At 35.6% G+C, this 12590-nt stretch overlaps 1 pseudogene; it reads right to left on the bottom strand.

The window, feature by feature from the left end:
• Positions 1–1095: 1095 nt before the first annotated feature.
• Positions 1096–12590, bottom strand: part of LOC131064893 (SUMO-activating enzyme subunit 1B-1-like) — a 55877-nt pseudogene continuing 44382 nt past the window's right edge.

The following is a 12590-nucleotide window of genomic DNA, read 5'->3' as shown; positions in this document are numbered from 1 at the left end:
TTTGTAGCAGCAGGGAAGATATTAAAATAAGTCCCAAAAATGTCCAAGTGCACTCTTTATATTGTCAATTGCATTAGTATTGTTGATATATTTGAACCATCTTATGTCATTAAATTATATCTTTGCAACGTAGTTGAAACATCATTTTAATATTGAAAGCATTTGAAGGAGCATTCAAATAACTTTAGAGAATCTATCTCATATGGTAAATGCTTTTGCTTTTAGGCATAGGGTAGGACCACCGTCTCCTCTATGCTTAAGTAACCGGCTTTGCTTTAGAAGCTTAAGAGTGTAATTTATTGGTACTTTACAAAGGGTTAACAACCTAGCACAAGTTTGCCCATACATGTTACTTACAAGATGTCATGTGCCGAACCATATGTAGAAACAATGTAGTTAACATAGTTTTTCATTTGTATCATAGAACATACCATTTCACTTGGTGCAGTGTAAATTTTGATTGTACAAAAAGTCTTCAATAAGTGGTTTTCCACTGGTTTATATAGCCCTTGGTCATTCGAGTAGTTTTAGGTTTCTCATATTTCAGAGGTAACATTTGATTGTACGAAAGGTTGATAAGTGGTTTTCCACTGGTTCATGTATTCCTTGGTCATTCAAGTATTTACAGAGCCTCATTCCTTATAAAGTACATTTTGACTGTATATGTAGAGGCTTAAACAAGATATTATCTTTTCTTGGGCAGAGAGCAAAGACTGCTCATTCGTCAATAAGATTGTGTATTGTTTTCTTTAATTTGTACTACAATCATTTTTCCACGGAACTCTATTTAGAAATTCAGAGTAATTGCCAAATCTTAAATTAGATATTACCAAAAAAAAATCTCCCTAATTTTCCATCTAGTTCGTAAGCATGTGTTACATGCGGCCATATTGATCTATTCCTATAATATTATCTTAAGATCACTAAATAAGTCTCAGGTAGTTCACTACTTCACATAATGAACATTTTCCATGAAACAAAAATTAATTCAATCCATGGAAACAATTTAAGATCAATGTTTATCCTTTAATACCAGTAAATAATCCCAAGTTACTTTAGTGAGGTTATTCTCACACTCTAAAATTTGCCATCCTTGCACATATCACGTAAATGTGCATGATCTTTTACATTGAGTAGGAAACCGTAAAAAGAAAAAAGGAATAACATGGACCAAGTTTTATATACATTAATATGATAATTTGTAATTTCAATTTAAAAGTTCACTGCCTGTGCTGCTGAGTTTTCATTTAGAGTTTTGCAACTGCATGCCTGCCACACTTCTATCTCACACTCTTCACATGGAATTGTGACACAAAATGTTCCATTAAACAAAAAGGGCTTATCCTAATTTCATGTAACAGTGAGATAGCATATAATTTTGGGGTATATCTCTAAAGAATAAACTCAGTTTGTGTCTCCATTAGATATATCCTCTATTATCCCTTTTCCATCCATTATATCAAAGAAAAAAAAATTCTTCAGCGGATCACCCTTACAGGACATTGCCTTAATGACTTCCTGTTCAGCAAAAATCCACAATCTCATTTGTTCAATCCTCATGCAATGGAAAATGAAATGAATGCAATACTGTTATAAAATTTATAAACATTTTTTGTGTTCTTCCTTTGGCAATTGTTCTGAACTTGCCAAAGTTAAGAACCATATAAAATTTGAGGGGTTCAACAAGCAAACATCACTGCACAAATGAGTTCTATATTACACAAGTGAACATAATTTAATGATGTAAATTATAAGTCAGATTAGAGAAAATATGTATGTTAAGTTGTTATCAATGACATAGGATTTCAGATATACTCTAATTCACCCCAATTCTAGGTTTTCATTAGTTTAGAACAGAAGTATTGATCTAAGATTCTAACGTAAATATGTCAAACAAGTTATCACTCAAAGAATCTAACCAGTTATGGACCTTCTTTAAAAATGAATAAGCATATACCTGCCCAAGGATGCCCCCTACAATGGCACAAACAGGAGGGAGTTCTCTCTTTCCAGCATCGACAATTCTTTGCAAAAGAAGATCTGGTATTCGAGATTCACCAAACTCCTGCAGAAACATAGATTGTTTTATTTCTTTGCTGCAGTGCTAATGTTTGCCTCACAAGATTTGCCATCATTACCTAGATGAAATATATGGTATATGCAGTTCCTTCTTTTAACAAGGATCTATATTTGTAGTCAGAGAAAAAGCAGGGTCAGGCAATCGATGCTGAACAGAGGAGTGCAGCAATAAAAGCTTGCTGATAAAGAAGTATGAGAAAAAACAACATGCAACAATTTCAAGATTTCATAATATGATGTTAAAAAATTGTGCAAGCAATCAGAAGCATCCTGCACATGAAAGTTTAAAAATAATGTATGCAGCACATCCTCTTACAGATAAATTCCATAAGCAATTGACTATCATATTGCTAGTTCAATATAAACTTTAAAAAAATTAAATAACGTACTTGTTCTTCACAGAGCTTTTTCCGCATCTTACGTACAGATGGCATATCTGTGGATGACAGGTCACCAGGTTCCCGACCCTCAACTTGTTCAAACATTTCTACAACTGTAATGCAAATACAAGCGTGATTGTATGAGAATGTCTGATAGTCATCTTCTGATTAACTGATAATTCAAATGCAACAAAAATTAAAGTACACTGAGCTGTAATACTATATTTAGAAATTGATATTTACATGACGGAAAGTTTAAAGGTACAAATGTAAATTGACAACACGAATCTGAAGATAGATATCATGACATCAAGCAATGCATGTGCAACAATCAACATACTTTGATGACAAAGGAAGATAGTGCAAGTGAAAGATACAACTACTACAACCTTGAATTTCCTCTAGAAATCCAAGGGTCAAGGTCAAGTGCATCCAAGGTACAAGGAAGATGATAATGAAATATGAAGAAGATCAAGCATAAACATCATGAAGTCATGAACTATATCAAGGAATTTATGTCTAAAGCAAGGATCTATGCATGGAAATGCAAGGTGAAATGTAACACAAAGATAGAGTGTCTCTCAAGGCCAAGATTCTCAGTTAGAGGGTTGGAACGAGAAAATGATTAAGGAAGCCAATAGTTTCAGAAGAGTTAAGCAAAGTTAGAAAAATACTTGATCACTTGGATGATGCAATTTGGGAATATGTCCCACTATCAACATCACATTGAGCAATTGGAAATGTTGAGTATCAAGAGATATTTCTCAATCACATACACTTTGTGATGATCTACAAAGCAAGTTGAGGTGGTATCCAGTCATCGTCAATCCAATCAACTTATTTCCAAGTCAATTTGTCCAAGTTTGATGTACCTGACTCATCAACAATCACACGTGGAGGCACAAAGTTTCATTTACCTAACCTATTTTCCTAATGGTCAGCATTCAAGGATGGACGTGTTCAATTCAATGTAATTTTCTTATTGGCCAAGGAGGAGTTTGCTGTAACAAACCCTAATTAGGGTTTTATTGTAAAATCTTGGTTGTTGATTTGAGAATCAATCTAAGCCTTCAAAATGTAAAGAAGGCTCAAATCTCTCATTGTAAAGGTTAATAGTTCAACAATAGTTGCTAGTCAATAGTGGATAAATAGCTAGTGAATAGTTAGAAGTAGAGTAGAGTAGGAGGAGGAAGCTCATAATTGTTGCCAAGTTATGTTGAAATCAATTCAATACTTTCATTTAAGTTATGGTGGATGTATGTGTTGTGTTTCTACATTTTGGATGGTTTCTTGTTACTTCTCAAGATTAATAGAGTTCATTGATCATAATGGACGCTTGTAAAGATATTGTGATATAATCCTTGGTTCATACTTTTTGCAGTTTGCTGATTGTAAGCTGCGGTGCAAAGTTAGCCTAAATTAATTTTTAAAATCATTCTTTAAGCCCCTAAAAGTATAAATGGCACAAAGCAAGGATATTAATTAAAACCTCAACCATCCTAAACGCAATGCATATTAATCTTTTCTCATCACAATGACCTTGTAATATTTTATTGGGCATGATAATAGGAGATAAGTGCGATGAACTTTGGCATATATTTATTCGATAATTTTGAGATTCATTTAAAAGGGAATGAATAAAAAAGCAAATGTAAAATAGACGATTCTTCTAGAAGCATCGAGTTGAGCCAAGTTTTTGGCGTGACTCTTCTATCTTGCCGTGAAAGGAAGAATGCATGAGAATGACGTGATATTTTGGCAGGTAAAATTCCCGTGATTGAAAGCAATTAGGGCGAAATTATTTTTGGTAAAAAAAACCCCCTCGTTTTCATATGGCGAGGGCAGTTTTTCATGTTTGGGAAAATACGATTCTTGGGAAGGAAGCGATTTACATTTGGAGAGTTTTATTTTCTGCAAAGGATAGTAAGAGCTCTGCATTGCGAAAGTTAAGAGGGTTATAGAGCTCAGCCGCTGAGCAAGAAGTCCCAACCAAACGCCTCTTACTTCATTATTCAGGTCATGTGCTTCTTTCTAAGATGAAGGGAATAATTCATGTCCTCTATTCTTGCCTTAGTCACCTTAAATTGGAAAGGAAGAAACGATATTCTTGTAATCTGCATTTGTCTTATGATTTGCTGAAATTTGTAGATTTTTCAAGGGTTAATGATAAAGAAACCCCTCCTTGCTTTTATAGTGAACATCTGTGTTTACAAGCTAAGTTCTATATATGAAGAAATATATTTATTTGCACAAATTGATAATACAAGCCATACTGTGTTTACACAGCAAGGCTGTGCATATACAGTATGACTGTGCATACGTAGAAACGCTGAGAGTTGAATTCTTTGGACTAGAAATGAATACGTATGAATCATGCCTTGAAATGTATGGCCATGTTGTTTTCTTCCTTTTGACAAAAAGAACTTATATACGTTGTGTAGTATCACAAGTATGGCCATGTGAGTGCAATTCTTGACAGATGTGAATCATAAAACTCAGGGTCTGATATTGTATGATTATGAGGAAATAGAATAAAACCCTTGAACTGGAACATTATGACACATTGTGCTATAAATAACAGCTATGAACAACTCTTTTGTCAGTAATTAAGAAGCTTTATGATTAGGTACAGCAAGGCTGGTTGAGTTTTTATTTTGAAAATGTGTAAGACAAAATACCTTCTAGCTGAAAACAACATGAAAGACTATAGACGTATTTGTGAATATATATATATATATATATATATATATATATATATGAGTATGGGTTATAACCCGAAAACTTGTTGAGCATAGCTGATAAAAGATATACAAAACATTACCACTCAAAATAGAGGGTGTGTATATCCAAGAGACTCGTAATATGAAGAAATTACCTCTTATCTGAGCTGTCTCAGAATTATCCAAATCTGAAAATAAAATATAACAGCAGTGAGGTTAATACATTCAACTTGAGATTTACCTTCTCTAGCACATGTTGAAAATTAAAAACCTAGTTTAGGAAGAAAAATGGGGTAAGAGCAAACAGCAGAATTTGTGATGAGGTTAGCATTTTAAATAGGAAAGAAAATATGCTGAAAACATTGCATTGACAGCAGAGACATGTCATGCAAGATGGTTGCTCCAAAATTAAAGCTCATGTGAGCAGCTGGTGACTCTTAGGTCATTTACCTCTCCTAACCTAGGGGTTTATTTTCTACGTTGATAACTTATGCAATGATCCATGAGAAAGATTGGTCTAAACCTGTGTTGTGAATTTGTGCTGATAACAAAAATAATGTTAAAATATGGTATGTTCAAGAGTCTCTTGAGAGTACAAAGATGGTCCATTATGAGTTAAGCCTACCTGTTCTAATCCTATGCCGAAACCTCTAAGTTGCAGCCGAGAAGGGTAGTGATTATTGACAGCACGTTGACGTGCTTGCAATTTTAAAAACCTTGGCCAAAGGTGGTGCTGCATGATGCAAGCTACCATCACATCACTAGAACCAGATACACCTCTAGTCAGGATTGTCATACTAGTTGGGTGTTACCCATATTGTATGACCGACTAGTTGTGTAGGTCCTAAAAACCAAGTCTCGGATGGCATGAGTTCAACTTCTCGTTACCTCCTTGCGAAGGGTCAGGCCAATCCAGTCGGATATGGCACGAAGGACTAGTAAGTCCGTGGTTGGGCGGAAAAGCGCCCTGATGATACTTTCCCTCCTCATTGGTTTATTGATAAAGTCATGAAAGTTCAGAATGTTAGCATCAGGAGAAATGTACTTTCTAAACATCTTCTCTTTCATTTAAATTGAAATGTTTTAAGTTACTTTCATATCTATTGTTCTTGTTAATGTTATTGTAGCTATGGTCGGATTCCTTCAGGCCGACATAGAGGTTGTAATAATATAATTATATTGATAATTATATTATTGTGATAATATAAAATAATTGTGATAATATAATTATATTATTGTGATAATATAATTATATTATTGTGATAATATAAATTATATTATTATTAATAATATAATTATTGAGGGGGGCAACTTGGAAGAGTGGTGACCCTTGGTAAAGGGGCACCACCAATAGGTATAAAGGATGAATAAATCTTTCTCTTTAAAGTAATTGATGATAGAATAAAATATACAGAATGCATATACATCAATTCAACATGGTATCAAAGCCAGGTTTTCCTGCCGCCTATAAGATTGCTCAAGAGAGATTATATTATTGGCAAATATTTCTGGTCATTGTTGTGGGTGGATTGGAACCAGTTCTGGATGTGATTAATGGCGTGAGACTTCCTAATCAGAGAGTCTTTATCGAGATCGAATTTCAAATCGTATTCGTGTTGCATATGAAAGATCATATCTCAAAGATACCGCAGATATATAGTATGGCAGATCCTATTTGTGTTACATATGGAATATCATATTTCAACGATACCAAATGCCAATACATAGTTCATAGAAGATGTAGCAGAGGATCCTTCAACTAATACGAAACGTTTGACAGAACGACTAATTTTAAGAAAGCAATGACAGAAGACAAATTTAAGGAAACAATTTCCTTGAGGGATAAGGTTGTTTGATGTGCTGCAAAAATAGTTGTTGACAAATTTCAATATAAAAGCGGGTTGAAGTGTTGGGAGTAGGTAGCAGAGGAAATTGCCTTCTGAGGTGCAAATAATTCTTTTACGAGACGGTTTACCTGCACTCGAATCTCTTTATGATGACTATATACCTTACGGTTGTCTGGTTTTTTGAGATACTCTAGTGAATGTTGATACATGATAGCCTCGGTAAGATAAATGATTGAATGAGAGATAAATGAAGTCTCTCATTCAATCATCTATCTCATCAATAGACTATGATAAGACTTCAGTCATCATTCCTTTGTCTGATGATTATTATAATTACTCTTCGATATGTTATTTTTGGTTTTTTCTTATACCAATAATCGCATGCATGATAACTCAAGACTTATGTAGATATTCACATATATACGATCTTGTTGTGATCGTATTCCTCGATTTATATATATATAACCTTGCATATAAATCCCGATCAACATCGGGTTCTTAACCAATGCCTAAATACCGATTAACATCGGTTACAAATCGTAATGCACAAAATACCGATTAGTATCGGTTTATTTGTTAATTGCATACACACCGATTGGTATCGGTTAAACACAATTATGGTTGAAGAGGCACGATCAAGTAATATCTTGATCGGTCATGTCTAATAGACATGACCGGTCAAGGTATTGCTTGATCTCCTTTATTTGCATATATATCGATCAGTGAATGTTGGAAGATCATCGAAATTAATAAATACTCTCTCCATCTGCAACATACAATATAATAATCAGGTTTATTATACAGTGAATCGACAATTACATGAAAGATACAATAACATTATATATCTTGCTCATTGAATAGAAAATTGAAAACATTTACATGGTATCAGAGCTATAGTAAAATTGAACCTGCGGCTTTTCAATTTTGTGTTAAATTCAAGTCACGAATATATCCAACATCACATTTCTCCAAATGGCCAGCACTATCAGATTCGAAGATAGACTCGGAGGAGGTGATAATTTCTCAGCATGGAAGTTCAGAATCAAGATGATTCTAAGAGAAAATAAAGTTGAATCATTTATAAAGGTGAAACCACAGAACCTAAGACTGAACTTGACAAAGCAACATGGATAGAGGGAAATGAAAAGGCCATCAAAATCATAGTTGATGGGGTGAGGAATAATATTATACCCATCATAAGGAAACATAAAACGGCCTACAACATGTTCAAAGCACTTGAAGATGCATTCGAGATATCCAATGCAAGTAGAACCTTGGCTTTAAAGAGAGAAATAAATCATATAGCTATGATTAAAGGGGAGTTAGTCAATGCCTACTTCATGCGGATATCAGCCCTAAGGGATGAGCTAGCAACCCTTGGATATGAGATCCAAAGCAAAGAATTAACACTCATTGCTCTAGATGGGTTGCCTAGTATATGGGAAACATTCGTCCAAGGCATCAGTGCAAGGGCTAAATTTTCAAAGTTTGAAAGGTTAAGGGCAAACTGTCTCCAAGAAGAATCAAGGTTAAATAAGAAAGGGATTAAACAAAAGAATATGGATGAAGATCTCCAAGTCCTAAATACAAACTCCAATAAGAAAAGCAAGAAGAAACAATTTAGGAAGAGGAAAAATCGTCAAGGCAAGAATACCTCCCAGGAGGATCTCTTTCATATTCAATGTTTCAGGTGCGACAAATTTGGGCACTATGTTGCTAAATGTCCAGAAAGAGCTAAACAACAAGCCACATTTGCCAGAACTGGAAAATCAAAGGGAGGAGATGACTCCGAGAAGTATGTACTCTACTCGGCACTTACAAACCAAGCATCAAACAAGGTTAACTCACGGGTGATCGACAGTGGCTCATCCAGACACATTACAGGGTTTGGAGAGGTGCTAGACTCAATGGTAGAGGAGAATGATGAGGAAGTGACTATCGGAGATGACTCTACACATCCAATCAGAGGAATTGGAACCTGCACCATCAAACTGAAGTCAGGCGTATCATTGCAGCTTAAAGGAGTGCTATATGTACCAGGCATCAAAAGAAACCTAGTTTCCATCTCAGCACTAGAGGATGATGGGTACAAAGTGACCTTCATGGACAACAGAGTGTTGGCTTGGCCAAGGAATTCATCCATTAAGAAAGCCAAAACCATTGGTCAAAGACAAAGCTACTTATATGAGTTGTGCACAGAGCCCAACCTAGCCTTAATCCATGAACTTGCAGATGCTAATGAAGTTTGGCATAGAAGACCAGGTCACTCGAATTTTAGAGCTTTATCATCAATGGGAAACCTTGTCACAGGTCTACCCAAGTTAAAGCAGTATCATTCAGGGGCATGCAAGGCATGTGCCCTAGGTAAAAATACTAAGGGTTCTGTTCAAAATAGTACTAGGAAAACAAGTAATGTTTTAGAATTAGTCCACTCTGATGTATGTGGACCTATGTCTGTATCCTCTTTAAGGGGATTCTTGTATTATTTAATATTTGTTGATGACTACTCTAGGAAAACTTGGATCTACTTTCTGAAATGTAAAGAATCAGAAGAGATCCTTAATAGATTTAAAGAATTTAAATCACTAACAGAAAACTCCTCAGGAAATAAAGTTAAAACCTTAAGAACTGACAATGGGCGGGTATACACCTCAGATTTGTTTAAAGATTTTTGTAAAAATTTTGGGATTAAGAGGGAGCTTACTATACCTTATAATCCTCAACAAAATGGGGTAGCTGAGAGGAAAACAATTGTAGAAACTGCCAAAGCTATGATCCTAGATCAAAACCTCAATACCAATCTTTGGGCAGAAGCAACCAACACTGTCGTGTACATACAAAATAGATGTCCTCACTCTCATCTTGAAGATAAAACTCCTGAGGAAGCTTTTACTAAAGTAAAGCCAAATATCAGCCATCTTAGGATATTTGGGTGCCCCGTGTATTTTCATGTACCTAAGGAGAAAAGATCAAAACTAGAGCCTTCTGGAAAAACGGGAATACTTGCTGGGTATAGTGAAACCTTCAATGCTTACAGAATCTATATACCTGGTCAAAGGCATATTGAACTTAGTAAGGATGTAATTTTTGAGGAAGACTTAGCCTTCAAAAGAGCCCAAAGTTCAATGGAACTTGAAGTCCATGTTCCTGCCCCTAGCATAGATAAAGATCCTAACCCTGAGCTTCAAACAGAGAACCTTGAGGAAAATGAAGGTGAAATACAAAACCCACCTAGAGAAAATCTCAAGAAAAGACCACTATGGGCCACCAAAACTGTAGAAGATGCTCAGAAGTATGTTGCCCCTTCAAGAACCTTCAGAGAAAGCAAAAGGCCTAACAAATTTACCAACTATGTTGCCCTCATGAATGATCTTTCAAAAGCTGAACCTCCTAATGTATCAGATGCACTTAAACATCAAGTATGGAAGAATGCCATGTCTGAGGAATACCAGTCCATTATGAAAAATGATGTTTGGGAGATTGTTCCTACGCCAACTGGAAAATCTATCGTCTCCTCTAAATGGCTCTTCAAGATCAAACATGTTGCAGATGGTAGCATTGAGAAACACAAGGATAGATTTGTAGCCAGAGGGTTCTCACAAAAGGAAGGAATTGACTATGAAGAAACCTTTGCACCTGTAGCCAGATATACCTTGGTAAGAGCAGTCTTAGCCATTGCAGCAGCAAAAGGATGGAAAGTACATCAGATGGATGTAAAGACAGCATTTCTTAATGGAGAGATTGCACAAGCAGTATATCTAGAGCAACCTGAAGGGTTTGAGATTCATGATGTAGAATCTCATGTATGTAAACTAAAGAAAGCTCTTTATGGGCTTAAACAGGCTCCTAGGGCCTGGTATGAAAGAATTGATACTTCTCTCAGGGCTAAGCTTCTTAAAGAATGATGCAGATCCGAATCTCTACTATAAGCAAGACAAAGGTGATATGCTGATTTAGATTTTATATGTTGATGATTTGTTAATCACAGGAAAAGATCACCTCATAGATCAGTGTAAGAAAGACCTTGCTAAAGAATTTGACATGAAGGACTTGGGACTCCTTCATTACTTCCTAGGTTTGGAAGTATGGCAGAATTCCGATGGCATTATACTAAACCAGGGTAAGTATACCTTGGACATTTTGAAGAGATTTGGAATGCTAAACTGCAAACCCATGACCTCTCCAATGGAAACAAACCTTCATAAACTTAAGGAAGCAGTAGCAAAATCACAACCCTCAGATCCTACTCTATACAAGCAAATGATTGGGCCCCTGATGTATCTGGTAAATACAAGACCAGATATCTGTTATGCAGTTAATGCCTTGCGTCAGTTTATGTGCAAACCTAAGGAGATACACCTGGTAGCAGTAAAACATATCATGAGATATCTTCAAGGTACTCTAAAATTTGGTCTCAAATATGAGAGAGTTGAAATAGATTTACACGGATTTACAAATTCAGATTGGGCTAGAAGTGTAACTGACAGGAAAAGCACCTCAAGATGTTGTTTCAGTTTATGTTCAGCCATGATATCCTGGATCAGTAGAAAACAGTCATCGGTAGCACAGAGTTCCACTGAGGCCGAATACATTGCAGCCTCCATGGCTGCTCGAGAGGCAATATGGCTTAGGAAGTTGCTTGTGGGGTTATTTAGTGAACCAATGAAACCTACAGTTATTCATTGCGACAACCAAAGTTGTATAAAACTTTCAGTGAATCCGGTGTTTCATGACTAATCCAAACATATATAGATTCCATATCATTATGTGCGAGACATGGTAGACAGGAATGTGATCCAGTTGGAATACATTTGTACAGGAGATCAGACAGTAGATATTCTTACCAAACCACTTTCCAGGGTGAAAGTTGAGCACTTCAGAAAAGGTCTTGGTATGATTGAAATTTAATTTGCTTTGTACTCCTATACTTATTAAGATGTTTAATGTGTAAACTTCTTTGTCGTGATATGACTTTTATGGGCTCCACCCCCTGTGTACATTTCTAAGAGGTGACAATCTCTCAAATAATGAACCACTTGTATGTAGACATTATAAGGTGACGATCTTATAGTGATCAAACCAAATATCATGTGTGACTCCTGGGGTTTCTTGGATGTGCCATGATTATGTTGTGGTAGAGACATTTGAAACTGTTAGTGCACATACCACAATTTGGATTTAATTACTCTTATGTATTTATCCTTAGTATTGCTTACTTTGCAATACTGATATCACGTGCTTAGGTGATATCTTGTCATCACAAGTTGATGTGATGAACTGTTGTATCACGTGTTTAGGTGATACTTCATGTCACGTGCTTAGGTGATGTGATTTCTTGTATCATATGATTGATGATACTTCATGTCACATGTCTAGGTGATATGATTCCCTAGAGAGTAAGATTATAAGACCATCACGAGAAATGTGATGCTAGATATGTTGTCTTTCATTTATCTTCCCTAGCTAAGAGGGAGTGTTGATATATGATAGCCTCGGTAAGATAAATGATTGAATGAGAGATAAATGAAGTGTCTCATTCAATCATCTATCTCATCGATAGACTA

This window comes from Cryptomeria japonica, chromosome 5 (genome assembly GCF_030272615.1).
Source record: "Cryptomeria japonica chromosome 5, Sugi_1.0, whole genome shotgun sequence".
Classification (NCBI taxonomy): domain Eukaryota; kingdom Viridiplantae; phylum Streptophyta; class Pinopsida; order Cupressales; family Cupressaceae; genus Cryptomeria; species Cryptomeria japonica.
Note: the sequence above shows the minus strand (reverse complement) of the source record. Positions and strands in the feature narration are given on the sequence as shown.